This window comes from Silurus aristotelis (assembly GCF_946808225.1).
Source record: "Silurus aristotelis genome assembly, chromosome: 15".
In the NCBI taxonomy this organism is placed as follows: domain Eukaryota; kingdom Metazoa; phylum Chordata; class Actinopteri; order Siluriformes; family Siluridae; genus Silurus; species Silurus aristotelis.
The window spans coordinates 25,185,139-25,202,173 of NC_139588.1; the positions used below are offsets into that span (position 1 = coordinate 25,185,139).

Consider the following 17,035-nt stretch of genomic DNA (forward strand, 5'->3'; position numbering starts at 1 on the left):
TAACTATCGTTCGTGTATATAAGGTCAAGGGTGTGGGCTGCACACCGGTCATGTGGAGGGAGAACATACCTTTCGCTGTCATCACGTAAAACATGCAATTCCGTAAATATGACCTCAACCTCGTCCTTGTCCAGTCAGTGTTTTGAACCATTTTGTTTTTTTTGCTCAGGTATATTGCCATTTTTGCTTGACCAAAAATAAAATTAATCAACTGACACATAAACCTGTTTCTCCTGCTGTACCTAAAACCCAGAATAAAACACTGTAGAGTAAAAGTCACATTAAAAGAACTTAAAATACCTTTTAAAAACTCAAAAAGTGTAAAGTGTAAAGACTGTAATCTGGATGATGATGAAAGGGAGTACAGAGGACTTATACAGAACTTGGTGAACTGGTGCCAACAGAGCTGCCATCAGATAAATGTGGGGAAAACCAAAGAACTGGTGGTGGATTTCCATAGGCACAAACAAACTTCATCGCCAGTGAACATTCAGGGAAAGGACATTGTGAGGGTGGACTCTTACAAATACCTGGGTGTTCACCTAAACAACAAACTGGACTGGACAGACAACACTGAGGCAATGAGGATGGTACAGTTCTGTGAACAGAACGGACAGTCTTTTAAAACATCAGGGTTTAAAACAGAAATAAAAGAGTTCACAGAGATGATGCAGTGTAAAATCCTCCACTGGAGGTCGGCAGCTTTTTAGGTAATGGTGGTTTGTACAGTGTCTCCACTCTGGCTTAATATTATTGTTAAAACCAAAAATATTTCTCCACTGGGTGTCCACCCTCCCACTCAGTTTTTTCTTGTTTAAAACTTTAACACAGGCCCTGTAGAGCAGCTTCCCCGTCACTGTCCCAAAGTTCATCTCCTCTTCACCCCTGCACTCCAGGAAGGGGCCACCACATCCGTTGACAGGCCATCCCACACACGCCAGCTTGTGCCACAGAGACGACGCTGTCAGGTTGTTTATCACCAGCGTTTGCCCCTGTAGGACATCTTTGGAACCAGCCGCTTCTACCTGCTCAGTCTGCCCTTGATGTGCTCTACAGTGCCTCCCCAGTTTTTATTTATAAACTCATCACTCCCCAGGTAGACACCCAAGTACTTAAAACCTCCTTTTTTCCACACCAAACCTCCTGGTAGTGTCAGCTCCCCATCTCCCCACTTCCCAACTAAAACTACTTCACTTTTTCCCCAGTTTACTTTTGCTGTTGATAAAATTTGAAAGCTTCCTAAAACATCAGTTAAAACATCTACGTCAGACTAGGATCCCACCACTGCTGCCAAGTCATCTGCATATGCTGACACGTAAAGTGAAGCATTGGCACGTGAAACATTAAAACCAGAGAGAGAGACCTCCTTAGGTTGATTAAAAGAGGTTTGATTGCTAGAGTGTACAGCATTCCTGACAGTGAACAGCCCTGCCTGATCCCTCTGTACACTCATGGCTATGAAACTGGGGTTGAACCCAAAGCTTTCCAGCACCTTCCACAAGTATTTATGCTCAACCCGCTTAAAAGCCTTTTCCTTGTCTAGGAGAATCAAACCAGTCTTTAAACCCAATAGCCTGGAGACATCCAAAATGTCACGAATTAGGTATATGTTGTCAAATATCGACCTGCCAGGCACACAGTACGTCTGGTCATGGTGAATGATCTGCTCCATCACTTTCTTCAGTCTTGATGCTAATGCTTTTGACAGCAGCTTGCAGTCAGTGCACAGTAGCGACACTGGGCGGCAGTTTTTCAGCTGGGTCAGGTCTCCCTTCTTTGGCAGCAGGGTCAAGACGGCTCTCCTGCAGCTTGATGGGAGCTGACCACCTTTCACACTCTCCCTTAGAAACTCCAGCACGTCCTGCCCTATTACTGCCCAGAATTCCTTGAATAACTCGACCCATTCTTCATGCCTTGGAGAGCCTCCTGAAGCTCAGATAGTGACAGCTCCCTGTCCCACTCTCTGGCCACTGACTCTGTGAGCTTAGGCAGGTTTTTAAGGAAGCTCTCCTCCACCTCTTGTGCCCCTGACCTCTCGCTGCTTTACAGCTTTGAATAGAAGCTGACTGTCTGCTGGCGAATTTCAGAAGGCTCTGATACGAGATCCCCTGATTCTATTCACACAACATGCTTTAATCTTTTCTGTCCATTCTTTTGTTCTAAACTGAAGAAGATCTTAGAAAGAGCATCCATCTCAGTGACGCTTTTAAAGCGTGAGCAGACCAACGCCCCCTGTACTGCAGTGTCCAACAGGTCGTTCATTTTGGCTTTTTTTGTTTTTGAGGGCTTTAACCCAGCCATTAGGGAGGCACAAGCCAGTGCACTCTTAGTGCCGGTCCCAAGCCCGGATAAATGTGGAGGGTTGTGTTATGAAGGGCATCCAGAGTAAAACATGTGCCAAATCAAATTTGCGGATCACAAATGAGAATTTCATACCCGATCGGTTGAGGCCCGGGTGAACAACGACCGCCACAGGTATCGTTAGCCAACAGGGTACCGGTGGAAATTGGGCTACTGTTGGCCGAAGGAGGAGAAGGAGAGGAGGAAGACGTCTACAGAGACAGCAGGGAAAGGAGAAGTGAAGGAGAGTGGATGTTCGGGTTGGTACTTTAAATGTTGGTACTATGACTGGTAAAGGGAGAGAGGGAGCTAATATGATGGAGAGGAGAAAGGTAGAGATGTTGTGTGTTCAGGAGACCAAGTGGAAAGGGAGTAAGAGCAGGAACATTGGAGGTGGGTTTAAACTGTTTTATCATGGTGTGGATGGAAAGAGAAATGGTGTAGGGGTGTTTCTGAAGGAAGAGTAGAGTAAGAGAGTAGTGGAGGTGAAGAGAGTTGGGTGATGAACATGAAGCTGGAAGTTGAAGGGGTGATGATAAATGTCATCAGTGCCTATGCTCCACAAGTCAGCTGTGAAATGGAGGAGAAGGAAAGATTCTGGACTGAATTAGATGAAGTGGTAGATGGTGTACCTAGGAATGAACGATTGGTGATTGGGGCAGACTTTAATAGGCTTGTAGGTAAAGAGAAAAGAGGTGATGAGGAGGTGATGGTAGGTATGGTTTTAAGGAGAGGAATGTGGAAGGGCAGATGGTGGTAGACTGTGGTGGTGAATACGTATTTTGAGAAAAAGGATGATCATAGGGTAACCTATAAGAGTGGGCGAAGGTGCACACAGGTGGACTATTTTCTATGTAGGAGATGCAGCCTGAAGGAGACTGGAGACTGTAAGGTGTTGGCAGGGGACAGTGTAGCTAAACAGCATCGGATGGTGGTCTGTAGGATGGCTTTGGAGGTGAAGAAGAAGAGGAGGAGAGAAAAGACTGAAAGAAGAATTAGATGGTGGAAACTGAAGAAGGAAGACTGTAGTGTGAGGTCCTGGATGATTGGGCAACTACTGCAGGAGTGATGAGGGAGACAGCTAAAAAGGTACTTGGTGTGACATCTGGAAATAGAATAGAAGAGAACGAGACGTGGTGATGGAATGAGGAAGCATAAGGAGAAAGAGGTTGGCAAAACAGAATTGGGATCGGAAGAGTGATGAGAAAAGTAGGCAGGAGTACAAGGAGATGCAGCAGCAGGTGAAGAGGGATGTGAAGAAAGTCAAGGTAAAGGCATATGAGGAGCTGTATGAGAGGTTGGACACTAAGGAAGGAGAAAAGGATTTGTGCCGATTGGCACAACCTTGGAGAGACGGTTGGATGATGTGGAGTTGGTGAAGCAGGAAGTGGATAGGATTAGTAAGGAGGAAGTGAGAGCAGCGATTAAGAGGATGAAGAGTGGAAAGTCGGTTGGACCAGATGGCATACTGGTAGAAGCATGAACATGTTTAGGAGAGATGCAGTGGAGTTTTTAACCAGATAGTTTAACAAGATTCTGGAAGGTGAGAAGATGCCTGAGGAATGGAGAAGGAGTGTGCTGGTAGCGATCTTTATGAATAAGGGAGATGAGCAGACCTGCAGTAACTACAGGGGAATTAATTGATCAGTCACACCAGGAAGTTATGGGAAAGAGTAGTGGAAGCCAGGCTGAGAGAAGAGGTGACCATCTGTGAGCAGCAGTATGGTTTCATGCCAATGAAGAGCACCACAGATGCCCTATTTGCTTCGAGAATGTTGATTGAGAAGTATAGAGAAGGTCAGAAGGAGTTGCATTGTGTGTTTGTGGATTTAGAGAAAGCGTACGACAGGGTGGAGAGAGAAGTTGTGGTATTGTATGAGGAAGTCTGGTGTGTCAGAGAAGTATGTGAGGGTGGTGCAGGACATGTATGAGGACAGTGTGACGGCAGTGAAGTGTGCAGTAGGTTTGACAGACTAGTTCAAGGTGAAGGTTGGACTGCACCAAGGATCGGCTCTGAGCCCTTTCCTGTTTGCAGTGGTGATGGACAGGTTGACGGACGAGGTCAGACAGGAGTCTCTATGGACTATGATGTTTGCAGATGATATTGTGATTTGTGGTGAGAGTAGGGAGCAGGTGGAGAAGGTGGAGGTACATGCTGTAGAGAAGGGGAATGAAAGTCAGTAGGAGTAAGACAGAGTACATGTGTGTAAATGAGATGGAGGACAGTGAAGGGGTGCGGTTGCAGGGAAAAGAGGCATGTGTCTCTCGGCGTCACACTGGTTGTGCCGCTAGCGCCGCTAGCGTGGTTTGCTGCAGCGTCGAAACGAGCGTAAAAGGTGTTTAGCTTGTCTGCCAGAAAAGCGTCCGCATTCACCATTCTGGAAGATGGTGTTTTATAGTCCGTTATTATCCTTAGTCCCTGCCACAGGCTCCTAGAGCCACCATGTTGGAACTGTGACTCTAGTTTCGTCCCGTAGCACCACTTTGCATCCTTCACCGCCCTGCGAACACTGTAAGACGCAGCCTTGTACTCCTCCATGTCCCTGGTGTCGAGCCCCGTGTTGTAGGCAGCGGAGCAGGATCTCAGAGTGTCGTGGATGGTTTTATCCACCCACGGCTTCTGGTTGGGAAACGTTCTAATGGTGTTTTTTTGTACCGTGTTATCCGCTAGTTTCCCGATGAATCACATTTGATGGTCAGTAGTTCCAGGTTTGGTGTGCAGGAGCATGAAAGAGGAATGATGCTCGCGCTGTCGCACCAGTGGTTGTTTACCATCAGACACACTCCACCTCCTCTTGACTTACCCGACTCAAGTGTTCTGTCCATGCGGTAAACTGAAAAAAAACTCGGCCGGCTGAATGGCGTGGTCCGGTACCGCTGGGTTCAGCCATGTCTCTGTGAAGCAGAGAAGGTTGCAGTCCCGAATGTCCCTCTGAAACTTGACCCTTGCCCTAAGGTCGTCGAGCTTGTTTTCCAGTGACTGGACGTTGGCTAATAGGATACTAGGTAAGGGAGCGCGGTGTGCGCGTGTCCTCAGCCTGTTCCTGACGCCGGCTCGTTTCCCTCGTGGACGCCGGTACGGGTCATGTCCTTTGTTCTCCCTCATGATTTTGCTCGGCCAGCATGGGTCCGGGTTTAAAAACGCCGAAAGGTTTGTGTATTGTACACCAATAGATATGAGTGTCTCTGTCATATCTAATGGTGTTCATCTTGTGTAGATGGAAGTGTAACTAATTAAATAAAAGTATAAAATAAACAAAAAAAGAAAAAACGTAGCGGCAGCCGACCTCACCGGCGCCATCCTGGAATCTTAAGTTTTTGAGGGCTTCAATATGCCCTCAATTTCCTGTGGCCTCCAAACGCTGGAGTTCCACTGTCTCTATCTCCAGAGCTTTTAGAGATGTTGCAATGTCTCTTGTAAAATTGAGAGTGTACTGTTGACAAAAACATTTAATTTGTGCCTTTGTCACATCCCAACACTGCTGTAGGGAGTAAAAAGCTGCCTTCTCCAGTTTAAAACAATTCCATAAAAAAATAAAAGATTCTCTAAAATTAACATCTTCTAAAAGTGCAGTGTTAAAATGCCAGTAGCTGCTCTTAGGATAAATATTCTTTTTACTGATGGTGCACTGAACCATACAGTGGTCTGAGATGCCTACTGGAAAAATAGACATTTTGTAAAATAAGTCAGTTGATGCTTAAAAAAATAAAATTGATCTAATCTCTCCACGGAGAGCGTGTTGTCTATGCAGTGAGCCCACGTGTACTGTCTCTGTTTTTTATTAAAATTTCTCCATACGTCACAGAGATTGTGGGTCTTCACCATCTCCCACAGATGCTTACGAGAAGCTACATGAGGTTCTGCATGATTTCTGTCTATATTTTCTGCTGTAAAATTAAAATCTCCTCCCAAAACTAAAAACTCTGCAGTGCTGCAGTTTAAAATCACATTGTTGAGTTTGTGTAAAAACCTCATTCTCTCCACTGCACTGGTGACGTCCACACAGATAAACACTAAAACCTCATTCCAAATTTCTTCTACAGTGTAAGAAACAGGAATAAATTGTGAGTAAAAGCAGGGCAGCACCACTAAGTGACGTGTTATGGCTTAAAATCACCAACTCGTCCCACTCCTTCACCCAGTCAGCAGCGTTACTGCTGTCGCTGTGGGTCTCCTGCAGCATAACAACATCCACACGCTTCTGTCTTATAAACTCAAAGCTTTATTCTCTTTCCATAATCCCTCGCTCCGTTAATATTAACACTCGCAACCTATATTTCCTAGATGTTTAAGGAAAAAGTAGCAAAAAATTGGCAAAACGGCAACCGCTCTTGTGCTCTACAGGCCACGATCACCTGCATGCACAGAAAGAGAGAGAGGAAGTGGATTATGGTTGTGTTTGTGTGTTTGAGATCAGACTTCTGATATTTCATCTTTTCCAGTCTGTGTGTGTAATCTGACAGAGGAAAGCTGTAGAACTCTGTCCTCAGTTCTCAGCTCAAACTCCTCCAGACTGAGAGAACTGAACCTGAGTAACAATAACCTGCAGGATTCAGGAGTGACGCTGCTCTCTGCTGGACTGGAGACTCCACACTGTACACTGGAGATACTGAGGCACACACCCACACACACACTGGAGATACTGAGGCGCACACAAACACACACACACACACACACACACACACACACACACACACACACACACACACTGGAGACTCCACACTGTACACTGGAGATACTGAGGCACACACCCACACACACACTGGAGATACTGAGGCGCACACACACACACACACACACACACACACACACACACACACACACACACTGGAGACTCCACACTGTACACTGGAGATACTGAGGTATATATACACACACACACACACACACACACACACACACACACACACACACACACACACACACTCTCTCTCTCTCTCCCACACACGTACACAAACACACACACACACATGTACACAAACACATGTACACAAACACACACGCAATCACTCACTCATACACAGAAATTAACATGCACTTACACACACATACACAGAAACACACACACACTGTACACTGGAGAAAGTAACGCACACACTCATACTCACACGCACAATGAAATAAATGATAAATCCGTGAATAAATAAGAGATCTGAGATGATGTGTATGAAACAGGGTTGTGTGAACACTGATGGTGATGATCAGTGAGAGCGCAGTGCTCCTCTTCAGCACCAGATTCTCTCCAGCATCAACAAATGTTCTGTTTTCTTATCAAACTGAAAGTCAGCTTGAATCCTGGACTTTATCACTGCTGATGTCACCATTATAACATTATAGCTGCCTTTTTGTTCTACTTTATTTCTCCTGCTAATGTAGATGCCCATCTCTGATTGGTCCAGGAGGTAGTTTAATAGTTGCCCCTCAGTTTGCCTTCCCTGTGTGTATTTTACCCCCATAAAAGTGATTGATAAAACAGTAATAAACAAGAGTGTAAGACTGCAAGAGGTAAAAAATTTTCATTCAGGGTTCCTCTGTAGTTACTTTTGTCATTGTCATTGGTGTGTGTGTGTGTGTGTGTGTGTGTGTGTGTGTGTGTGTGTGTGTGTGTGTGTGATGGAGAGTAAATGTTGTGTATAGAATGATTTTGTGTAGTTGATTTTGGTGCTAAAACTCAGTGTATTAAATGGGAGAAGGTTTTCAATCTTGCAGGATGAGTAGGTGCAGGATTACAGATGAAGGATTTTCTGCTCTGGCTTCAGCTCTGAGGGTAAATTCATCATCACACCTCAGAGAACTGGAACTGAACTGTAATAAAGCAGGAGAATCAGGAGTGAAGCTGCTCAATGACCTACTGAAGGATCCACACTGTAACCTGAAGAAGCTATAGTGAGTTACTGACTTTTTACACACACACACACACACACACACACACACACACACACACACACACACACACACACACACACACACACACATAAACTCTATCTCTCTTTCTTACTGTCTCTACACACACACACACACACACACACACACACACACACACACACACACACACACACACATTTAAACTCTCTCTATCTCTCTTTCTTACTGTCTCCACACACACACACACACACACACACACACACACACACACACACACACACACACACACACACACACACATTTAAACTCTCTCTATCTCTCTTTCTTACTGTCTCTACACACACACACACACACACACACACACACACACACCTACAAACACACACACACACACATTTAAACTCTCTCTATCTCTCTTTCTTACTGTCTCTACACACACACACACACACACACACACACACACACACACACGCACACACACATTTAAACTCTCTCTGTCTTTCTTACTGTCTCTACACACACACACACACACACACACACACACACACACCTACACACACACACATTTAAACTCTCTCTCTCTCTTTCTTACTGTCTCTACACACACACACACACACACACACACACACACACACACATTTAAACTCTCTCTATCTCTCTTTCTTACTGTCTCCACACACACACACTCCACACACAACACTCCACCGCCGGAAGGCAACAACCCTTTAGCATTACAGTTCCGTTTCTTAAAGGTCCAGCAAAACCTTTTAGTGATGCATGGAAAAGGCCATTAATACACACTTTGTGTCACACACCTAACACAAAGCTTAAATACGTTATCTTTTTAACCTGGTTACACATATATGTATATATACACACACACAGTGGAACCCGGTTATGTCGATGTCCTAGGGGGTCGCCAAAATGCGTTGAGGTAACCGATGATCGAGATAAACGAAAATCAAAATGGCGGCAGTATATTAACTTGCTTGAAATTTCTTTATGTACATCTTCTTCTTCTTTCGGCTGCTCCCATTAGGGGTCGCCACAGCGGATCATCCGTCTCCATACCACCCTGTCCTCTATATCTGCCTCTTTTACACCAACTACCTGCATGTCTTCCCTCACCACATCCATGAACCTCCTCCTTGGCCTTCCTCTTTTCCTCCTACCTGGTGGCTCCATCTTCAGCATTTTTCTACCAATATAATTCATGTCCCTTCTCTGCACATGTCCAAACCATCTCAATCTCGCCTCCCTCACCTTGTCACCAAAACATCCTACATGTGCTGTCCCTCTAATAAACTCATTTCTAATCTTATCCATCCTCGTCACTCCCAACGAAAACCTCAACATCTTCAGCTCTGCTACCTCCAGCTCCATCTCCTGTCTTTTACTCAATGCCACTGTCTCTAATCCATACAACATCTCAGGTCTCACCACAGTCCTATAAACTTTTCCTTTCATTCTTGCAGATACTCTTCTATCACAAATCACTCCTGTCACTCTTCTCCACCCACTCCACCCTGCCTGCACTCTTTTCTTTACTTCCATAACACACTCTCCATTACTTTGCACTGTTGACCCCAGGTACCTGAACTCCTCCACCTTCTCCACCTCTTCTCCCTGCAACCGCATCACTCCACTGCCCTCCCTCTCATTCACACACAAGTACTCTGTCTTACTCCTACTGACTTTCATTCCCCTTCTCTCCAGCGCATATCTCCACCTCTCCAGGCTCTTCTCAACCTGCTCTCTACTCTCACCACAAATCACAATATCATCTGCAAACATCATAGTCCAGGGAGACTCCTGTCTGACCTCGTCCGTCAACCTGTCCATCACCACTGCAAACAGGAAAGGGCTCAGGGCCGATCCTTGATGCAGTCCAACCTTCACCCTGAACCAGTCTGTCGTACCTACTGCACACTTTACTGCCGTCACACTGTCCTCATACATGTCCTGCACCACCCTCACATACTTCTCTGACACACCTGACTTCCTCATACAATACCACAACTCCTCTCTCCACCCTGTCGTACGCTTTCTCTAAATCCACAAATACACAATGCAGCTCCTTCTGTCCTTCTCTATACTTCTCCATCAACATCCTCAAAGCAAATAAGGCATCTGTGGTGCTCTTCCTCGGCATGAAACCATACTGTTGCTCACAGATGGTCACCTCTTCTCTCAGCCTGGCTTCCACTACTCTTTCCCATAACTTCATGGTGTGACTGATCAACTTAATTCCCCTGTAGTTACTGCAGGTCTGCACATCTCCCTTATGCTTAAAGATCGGTACCAGCACACTCCTTCTCCATTCCTCAGGCATCCTCTCCCCTTCCAGAATCCTGTTAAACAATCTGGTTAAAAACTCCACTGCCATCTCTCCTAAACATCTCCACGCTTCTACCGGTATGTCATCTGGTCCAACCGACTTTCCATTCTTCATCCTCTTAATCGCTGCTCTCACTTCCTCCTTACTAATCCTATCTACATCCTGCTTCACCAACTCCACATCCTCCAACCTTCTCTCTCTCTGATTTTCCTCATTCATCAGCTGCTCAAAATACTCCCTCCATCTTCTCAACACACTCTCCTCACTAGTCAACACATTTCCCTCTCCATCCTTTATTGCTCTAACTTGCAGTACATCCTTCCCAGCTCGATCCCTCTGCTTGGCCAATTGGTATAAATCCTTTTCTCCTTCCTTAGTGTCCAACCTTTTATACAGTTCCTCATATGCCTTTTCCTTGGCTTTCGCCACATCCCTTTTAACCTGCTGCCGCATCTCCTTGTACTCCTGCCTACTCTTCTCATCACTCTGTCGATCCCACTTCTGTTTTGCCAACCTCTTTCCCCTAATGCTCTCCTGCACTTCCTCATTCCACCACCACGTCTCCTTGTCTTGCTTTCTATTTCCAGATGTCACACCAAGTACTTTTCTAGCTGCCTCCCTCATCACTCCTGCAGTAGTTGCCCAATCATCCGGCACCTCTTCACCACCACCAAGCCCCTGTCTGACCTCTTCCCTGAACCTCACACTACACTCTTCCTCCTTCAGTTTCCACCATCTTATTCTTCTTTCAATCCTTACTTTCCTCCTCTTCTTCTTCGCCTCCAAAACCATCCTACAGACCACCATCCGATGATGTCTAGCTACACTGTCCCCTGCCAACACCTTACAGTCTCCAATCTCCTTCAGGTTGCATCTCCTACACAGAACATAATCCACCTGTGTGCACCTTCCTCCACTCTTATACGTCACCCTATGATCCTCCTTCTTCTTAAAATACGTGTTCACCACTGCCATTTCCATCCTTTTAGCAAAATCTACCACCATCTGCCCTTCCACATTCCTCTTTTTAAAACCATACCTACCATCACCTCCTCATCACCTCTGTTCCCTTCACCTACATGCCCATTAAAGTCTGCCCCAATCACCAATCGTTCTTTCCTTCACCATCTACCACTTCATCTAATTCACTCCAGAATCTTTCTTTCTCCTCCATCTCACAGCCAACTTGTGGAGCATAAGCACTGATGACATTTATCATCATCCCTTCAACTTCCACCTTCACGATCATCACCCTATCAGAAACTCTCTTCACCTCCACTACACTCTTACTGTACTCTTCCTTCAGAATCACCCCTACACCATTTCTCTTTCCATCCACACCATGATAAAACAGTTTAAACCCACCTCCAATGTTCCTGGCCTTAATCCCTTTCCACTTGGTCTCCTGAACACACAGCATATCTACCTTTCTCCTCTCCATCATATCAGCTAACTCTCTCCCTTTACCAGTCATAGTACCAACATTTAAAGTACCAACCCGAACCTCTTCTCTCCTACACTGCTCCTTTTCCTGCCGTCTCTGTAGACGCCTTCCTCCTCTCCTTCTCCTCCTTCGGCCAACAGTAGCCCAATTTCCACCGGTACCCTGTCGGCTAACGATACCTGTGGTGGTTGTTGTTAACCCGGGCCTCGACCGATCCGATATGAAATTCTCATTTGTGATCCGCATATTTGATTTGGCACATGTTTTACGCTGGATGCCCTTCCTAATGCAACCCTCCCCATTTACCCGGGCTTGGGACCGGCACTAAGAGTACACTGGCTTGTGCCCCCCTAATGGCTGGGTTCAATTTTCTTTATGTACATGATGTGTTAATAAATGAGAATGTACATGCACGTGTTTTTGAAGGGTTTTTTACACAACAGCGTTGCCGCGATTTGTTTGATGAAGACATGCAATAAAAATACATACAGTACATGTTTATCTTTAAGGAATCCACCTGCCACGCCCCCTTCAGCCCCCTTCAGCAGAGCAGGTGTTTTCTCGGCCGCTTTCTCTAAAGCTCCTGGCTTCAATCGCGCACATATGGTGCTCGTTTATCATCATCACCAGCTCCTATTTAAACTTCCACACTCTCACTGTCCGTTATTGTTGGTATATGTTGGTTCACGGCGGTGGTTGTTATCGCGCATGCGTATCCCGGTACGTTTCTTCCCACCGGCACTCTCTCACCGGCTGCTCTTTTCTTCCCAAAGCGCACCGCGGATTCCACCCCCCCTCCCCCGGTCCTGCCGGTGTTCATTCTATGCTTTTGCTGCTCATCCCACGTTCCGCACTGCGCTCCTACCAAGCGCGGCTTTCGGCTCCTGTTCATCGCATAACATTTAACAACAAAAGGCATATGTGCACTAACTAACAGCAGAGATTCACCAGTATACAATACAACACCTGGAGCATCTGTAAGGTTTGATTTTTCCGCCACTTTCGCGAGTTCTTCTGCGGCTGCACCGTGCCGATCGAGATAACCGACGTTAAATGGCAAGATTTTTCCCCCTTGTGCTCGAGATTTCAGCTTTCCGCGACATAAACCATTAAAAAAATGCTTAGACAAAGCGAGAATTTGGCGGTTCCACTTTAAAAACGTCGACTTAATAGGGTTGTCGAGTTAACCGAGGGCGAGATAACCGGGTTCCACTGTGTATATATATATACAGTCCCTGACAAAAGTCTTGTCCCTTGTGTACAAATTGACCGACCTGAAGTGCTGCTGAAATATATTTCTAATCAGGATTTTTTTTTACATGAAATGGCTCATTTTAATCCCAGCAGCTTCTGTAATAATGTTTCAGTGCAAAACTAAACTGTCAAAAAGTATTGTAATATTCACAGCTTGGTAAAGCTCATTGAGTCAATTTTTGCAAAGACATAAGTGTTGTCGCCTTGTGATATGAGCTTCACCTGTGACTAATAATGGATCAATTAGGTCTCAGGTGTGTATAAAAAGAACCCCAGTACACTAGACCTTCACATCAACTGCAACTAGACCTCTGCAAACATGCCTAAGATTCACCCTGAGACTAAAGTTTTGATTATCAAAAGGGCTGAAGACCAGATCCACTGCTGATGTGGCAGACACCTTCAGTGTGTCTCAGCATCAAGCACAGAGGATAAAAATTTTTTTTAAGAGACTGGAGACTTTCTTGACAAGCCCAGGTCAGGCAGACCCCACAAGACAACTGCTCGAGAGGACCGTTAGTTGGCTCAAAAATCCAAGGCCAGATTATTTTCCACTGCAGCAGAGCTCCACGAGACCTGGTCACCTGAAGTCCCTGTGTCAACCAGAACAGTTTGTTCAGATTCTGTCTCGAAATGGCCTCAATGGTGCCCAGAAGCCAGCACTAAACAAAAGACAATTGAAAAACCATGTGGCATTTGCCAAAAGGATGGACACTGGAAAAGTGGCAGAAGGTGGATTTTTCAGATGAATCTTTTGTTGAATTACACCACAGTCGCCGCAAATATTGCAGGAGACCTACTGGAGCCTTCATGGATCTGAGATTCACCCAGAAAACAGTGAAGTTTGGTGGCGGAAAAATCATGGTCTGGGGTTACACCCAGTATGGGGGTGTAAGAAAGATCTGCTGGGTGGAAGGCAACATCAATAGTCTAAAATACCAAGAAATCTTAGCTACCACTTATATTCCCAACCATAACAGAGGCCAAATTCTGCAGCAGGATAGTGCTCCATCGCATACTTCCATCTCCACATCAAAGTTCCTCAAGGCGAAGAAGATCAAGATGCTCCAGGATTGGCCAGCCCAGTCACAAGACATGATCATCATTGAGCGTATGTGGGGTAGGATGAAAGAGGAAGCATGAAAGAAGAAACCAAAGAATATTGATGAACTCTGGGAGGCATGCAAGAATGCTTTCTTTGCTATTCCTGATGACTTCATCAATAAATAGTATGAATCCTTGCCAAACCGCATGGATGCAGTCCTTTAAGCTCATGGAAGTCATACAAGATATTAAATTTGGATCTCACAGCACCACTACTTCATTTGCTGACGTATTTTTGTATTTGCAGTAAATTTGTTCAATTTCTGTATAGACAAAACTTCTGTCTTGCCAAAATTTGACCTTTTTGTCTTGATGAAATTATAAATCTTTTTTCAGTGAAACTCATTTATTTCAGTGCATTAAACATTATTTGGGAGGGTTTTAGCTTTTCAGATGAGCTATTTCTAACACCAATTGATTAATTAAAAGTCAGGTTAATAGCAGGTGTTTCTACAAAATAGATAAGCCACAAGACTTTTGTCTGGGACTGTATATATATATATATATATATATATATATACACACACAGCGGGGAAAATAAGTATTTGACACATCAGCATTTTTATCAGTAAGAGGATTCCTTAGTGGGCTATTGACACAACATTTCCACCAGATGTAGCATCAAGCCGAATATTAAATTCATATGATGAAAGCAAAATTAAACTTTTTGGCAGTCATTCTACACACCATGTTTGGAGAAGAAATGGCACTGCCCACCACCCCAAGAACACCATAGCAACAGTTAAGTTTGGGGGTGGAAGCATCATGGTTTGAGGCTGCTTTTCAGCAAGGGGTACTGGCAGACTTCATATTATTGAAGGCAGGATGAATGGAGAAATGTACCGGAACATTCTGGATAAAAATCTGCTGAAATATACCAGAAAGCTGAAAATGAAAAGAGGGTGGACATTTCAGCAAGACAACGATCCCAAACACAAGACCAAGGAAACAATGAAGTGGTTTCAAAGAAAGAAAATCAAGTTGTTTGAATGGCCCAGTCAATCACCTGACCTAAATCCCATCGAAAATCTCTGGAGAGAACTGAAGATCAAAGTTCATAAAAGAGGCCCAAGGAACCTTCAAGATTTAAAGAGCATTTGTGTGGAAGAATGGGTCAGAATCACTCCTGAACAATGCAGACGATTGGTCCCTCCATACAAGAGGCGATTCCAATTCCGATGGTACGGATTATAACCACTTCATGGACTACGCTCGCTGTGTGTATTAAACCCACATTACGGTTCGTACACTCTCAGTCTTGTTTGTGTGCTGAAAGGCTGATTAAAGCTGATAGAGCTACTCTCGTTTCTGATTCGTGGTCACTGTCCTGACACTGACACACACACACACACACGCACGCACCTCTTAACTAACCAGGAGGAAATCTTTAAAGTTTTAAAAATGTTTTTTTGTGGGGGTGTGTGTGTGTGTGTGTGTGTGTGTGTGTGTGTGTGTGTGTTTAAAATGATGGTATTTGCTAGAATTGTCTGTGATTAATGTTGTCTGTAATTCTGTCCTGTTCTCTGTTTTACAGCATTCATGTGTAACACTTTGCTCCATCCACCAACACCAACAGAACTCCTCAAACCTCAGGTTCTCCTAGAACTCCTCAAACCTCAGGTTCTCCTAGAACTCCTCAAACCTCAGGTTCTCCTAGAAGTCCCTCAAGCTTCAGTTAGTGTACAGTACAGTCACCTCCAGCTCATGACAGGAAATCAGATTTTTGTATTCAGCAGAGGTACAAATACTTAATTACTCTACTTAACCTGTTAGCCTTCACCACAGCTCTTGGGACTCCCAGCTAAAATGCCCTACCTAACTTTAAACATTAACAGTTCCTGATAAAAGTGGGCTACATTCACAATTTATTTTAAAATGTTATGATTTTCATGAAAAATTAGATTCCTACAAACATTTATCTGAGACTATTTCTGATAATAAGAATAATGATAAAATGAATAATAAAACTAAGTGTTAGTGTTAAGATGTTTCTCACACTATCTCACACACATTCCTTTGTCTGTTCAGTGTCTATAGAATATTTACGATGTTAGTCTGTAAGGTAAACAGAGAGTCTTTATCTGGCTCACACATCTCCAGCTAGTATATCTTCTTATCTAAACAGGAAACAACTTTAGGTCAGCTTTCTCTCCTCTGTGTGTATATATACGTTCTGCTGCCTGGAATAAACCGAAGAAGAACATTTGCTGTGTGCGGTGTGATTCTTCCCTGAATTCAGAAAGGCCTATGGGCATCGCAGGTCGTATGGAAAACCTCCCCAAGAATTAGGTTTCGTTTGGGCATGAAAAAAATCTAAACACCAAGACTCACACGTGGGGAATAAAATCCTCCATATATCGTTAGAATTCTGCACTTATTGGCTACATTTTCCATAAATCATTTTTTTTTCTCTATAATGCTACTGGCTGGAAAGAAAAGGTTTGAAATAATAAGTGGTGCAGAAAAGACACCTGCATATCGAGTGGAGACTCAACCTGAGATTCCGCCTCTTTTACTGTAAATCTAAATAACAACATTATTGTTTGTTTGGAGCAGAAATGCTTTACAGCATGTTGTTCACTGGACCCTCATCTTTCCTAATAAACGGGGATTAGCAGCAGTGGATGTGTTTGTGACTCGTTATTACAATAATAATGTAAATAGTGCAGTTTTTTTATGCATGTTGTTG

The 17,035-nt window shown here is 44.4% G+C and overlaps 1 pseudogene across 1 annotated transcript in view; it reads left to right on the plus strand.

Moving 5' to 3' along the window:
• The window catches only part of LOC310737873, a 44,328-nt pseudogene extending 27,779 nt beyond the window's left edge, over positions 1–16,549 (plus strand). The window contains exons 13-15 of the transcript XR_014538217.1: positions 6,784–6,955; positions 8,051–8,227; positions 15,881–16,549. The product of XR_014538217.1 is annotated as an uncharacterized misc_RNA (transcript). The remainder of the gene's footprint in view (positions 1–6,783; positions 6,956–8,050; positions 8,228–15,880) is intronic.
• The last annotated feature ends 486 nt before the right edge of the window (positions 16,550–17,035 follow it).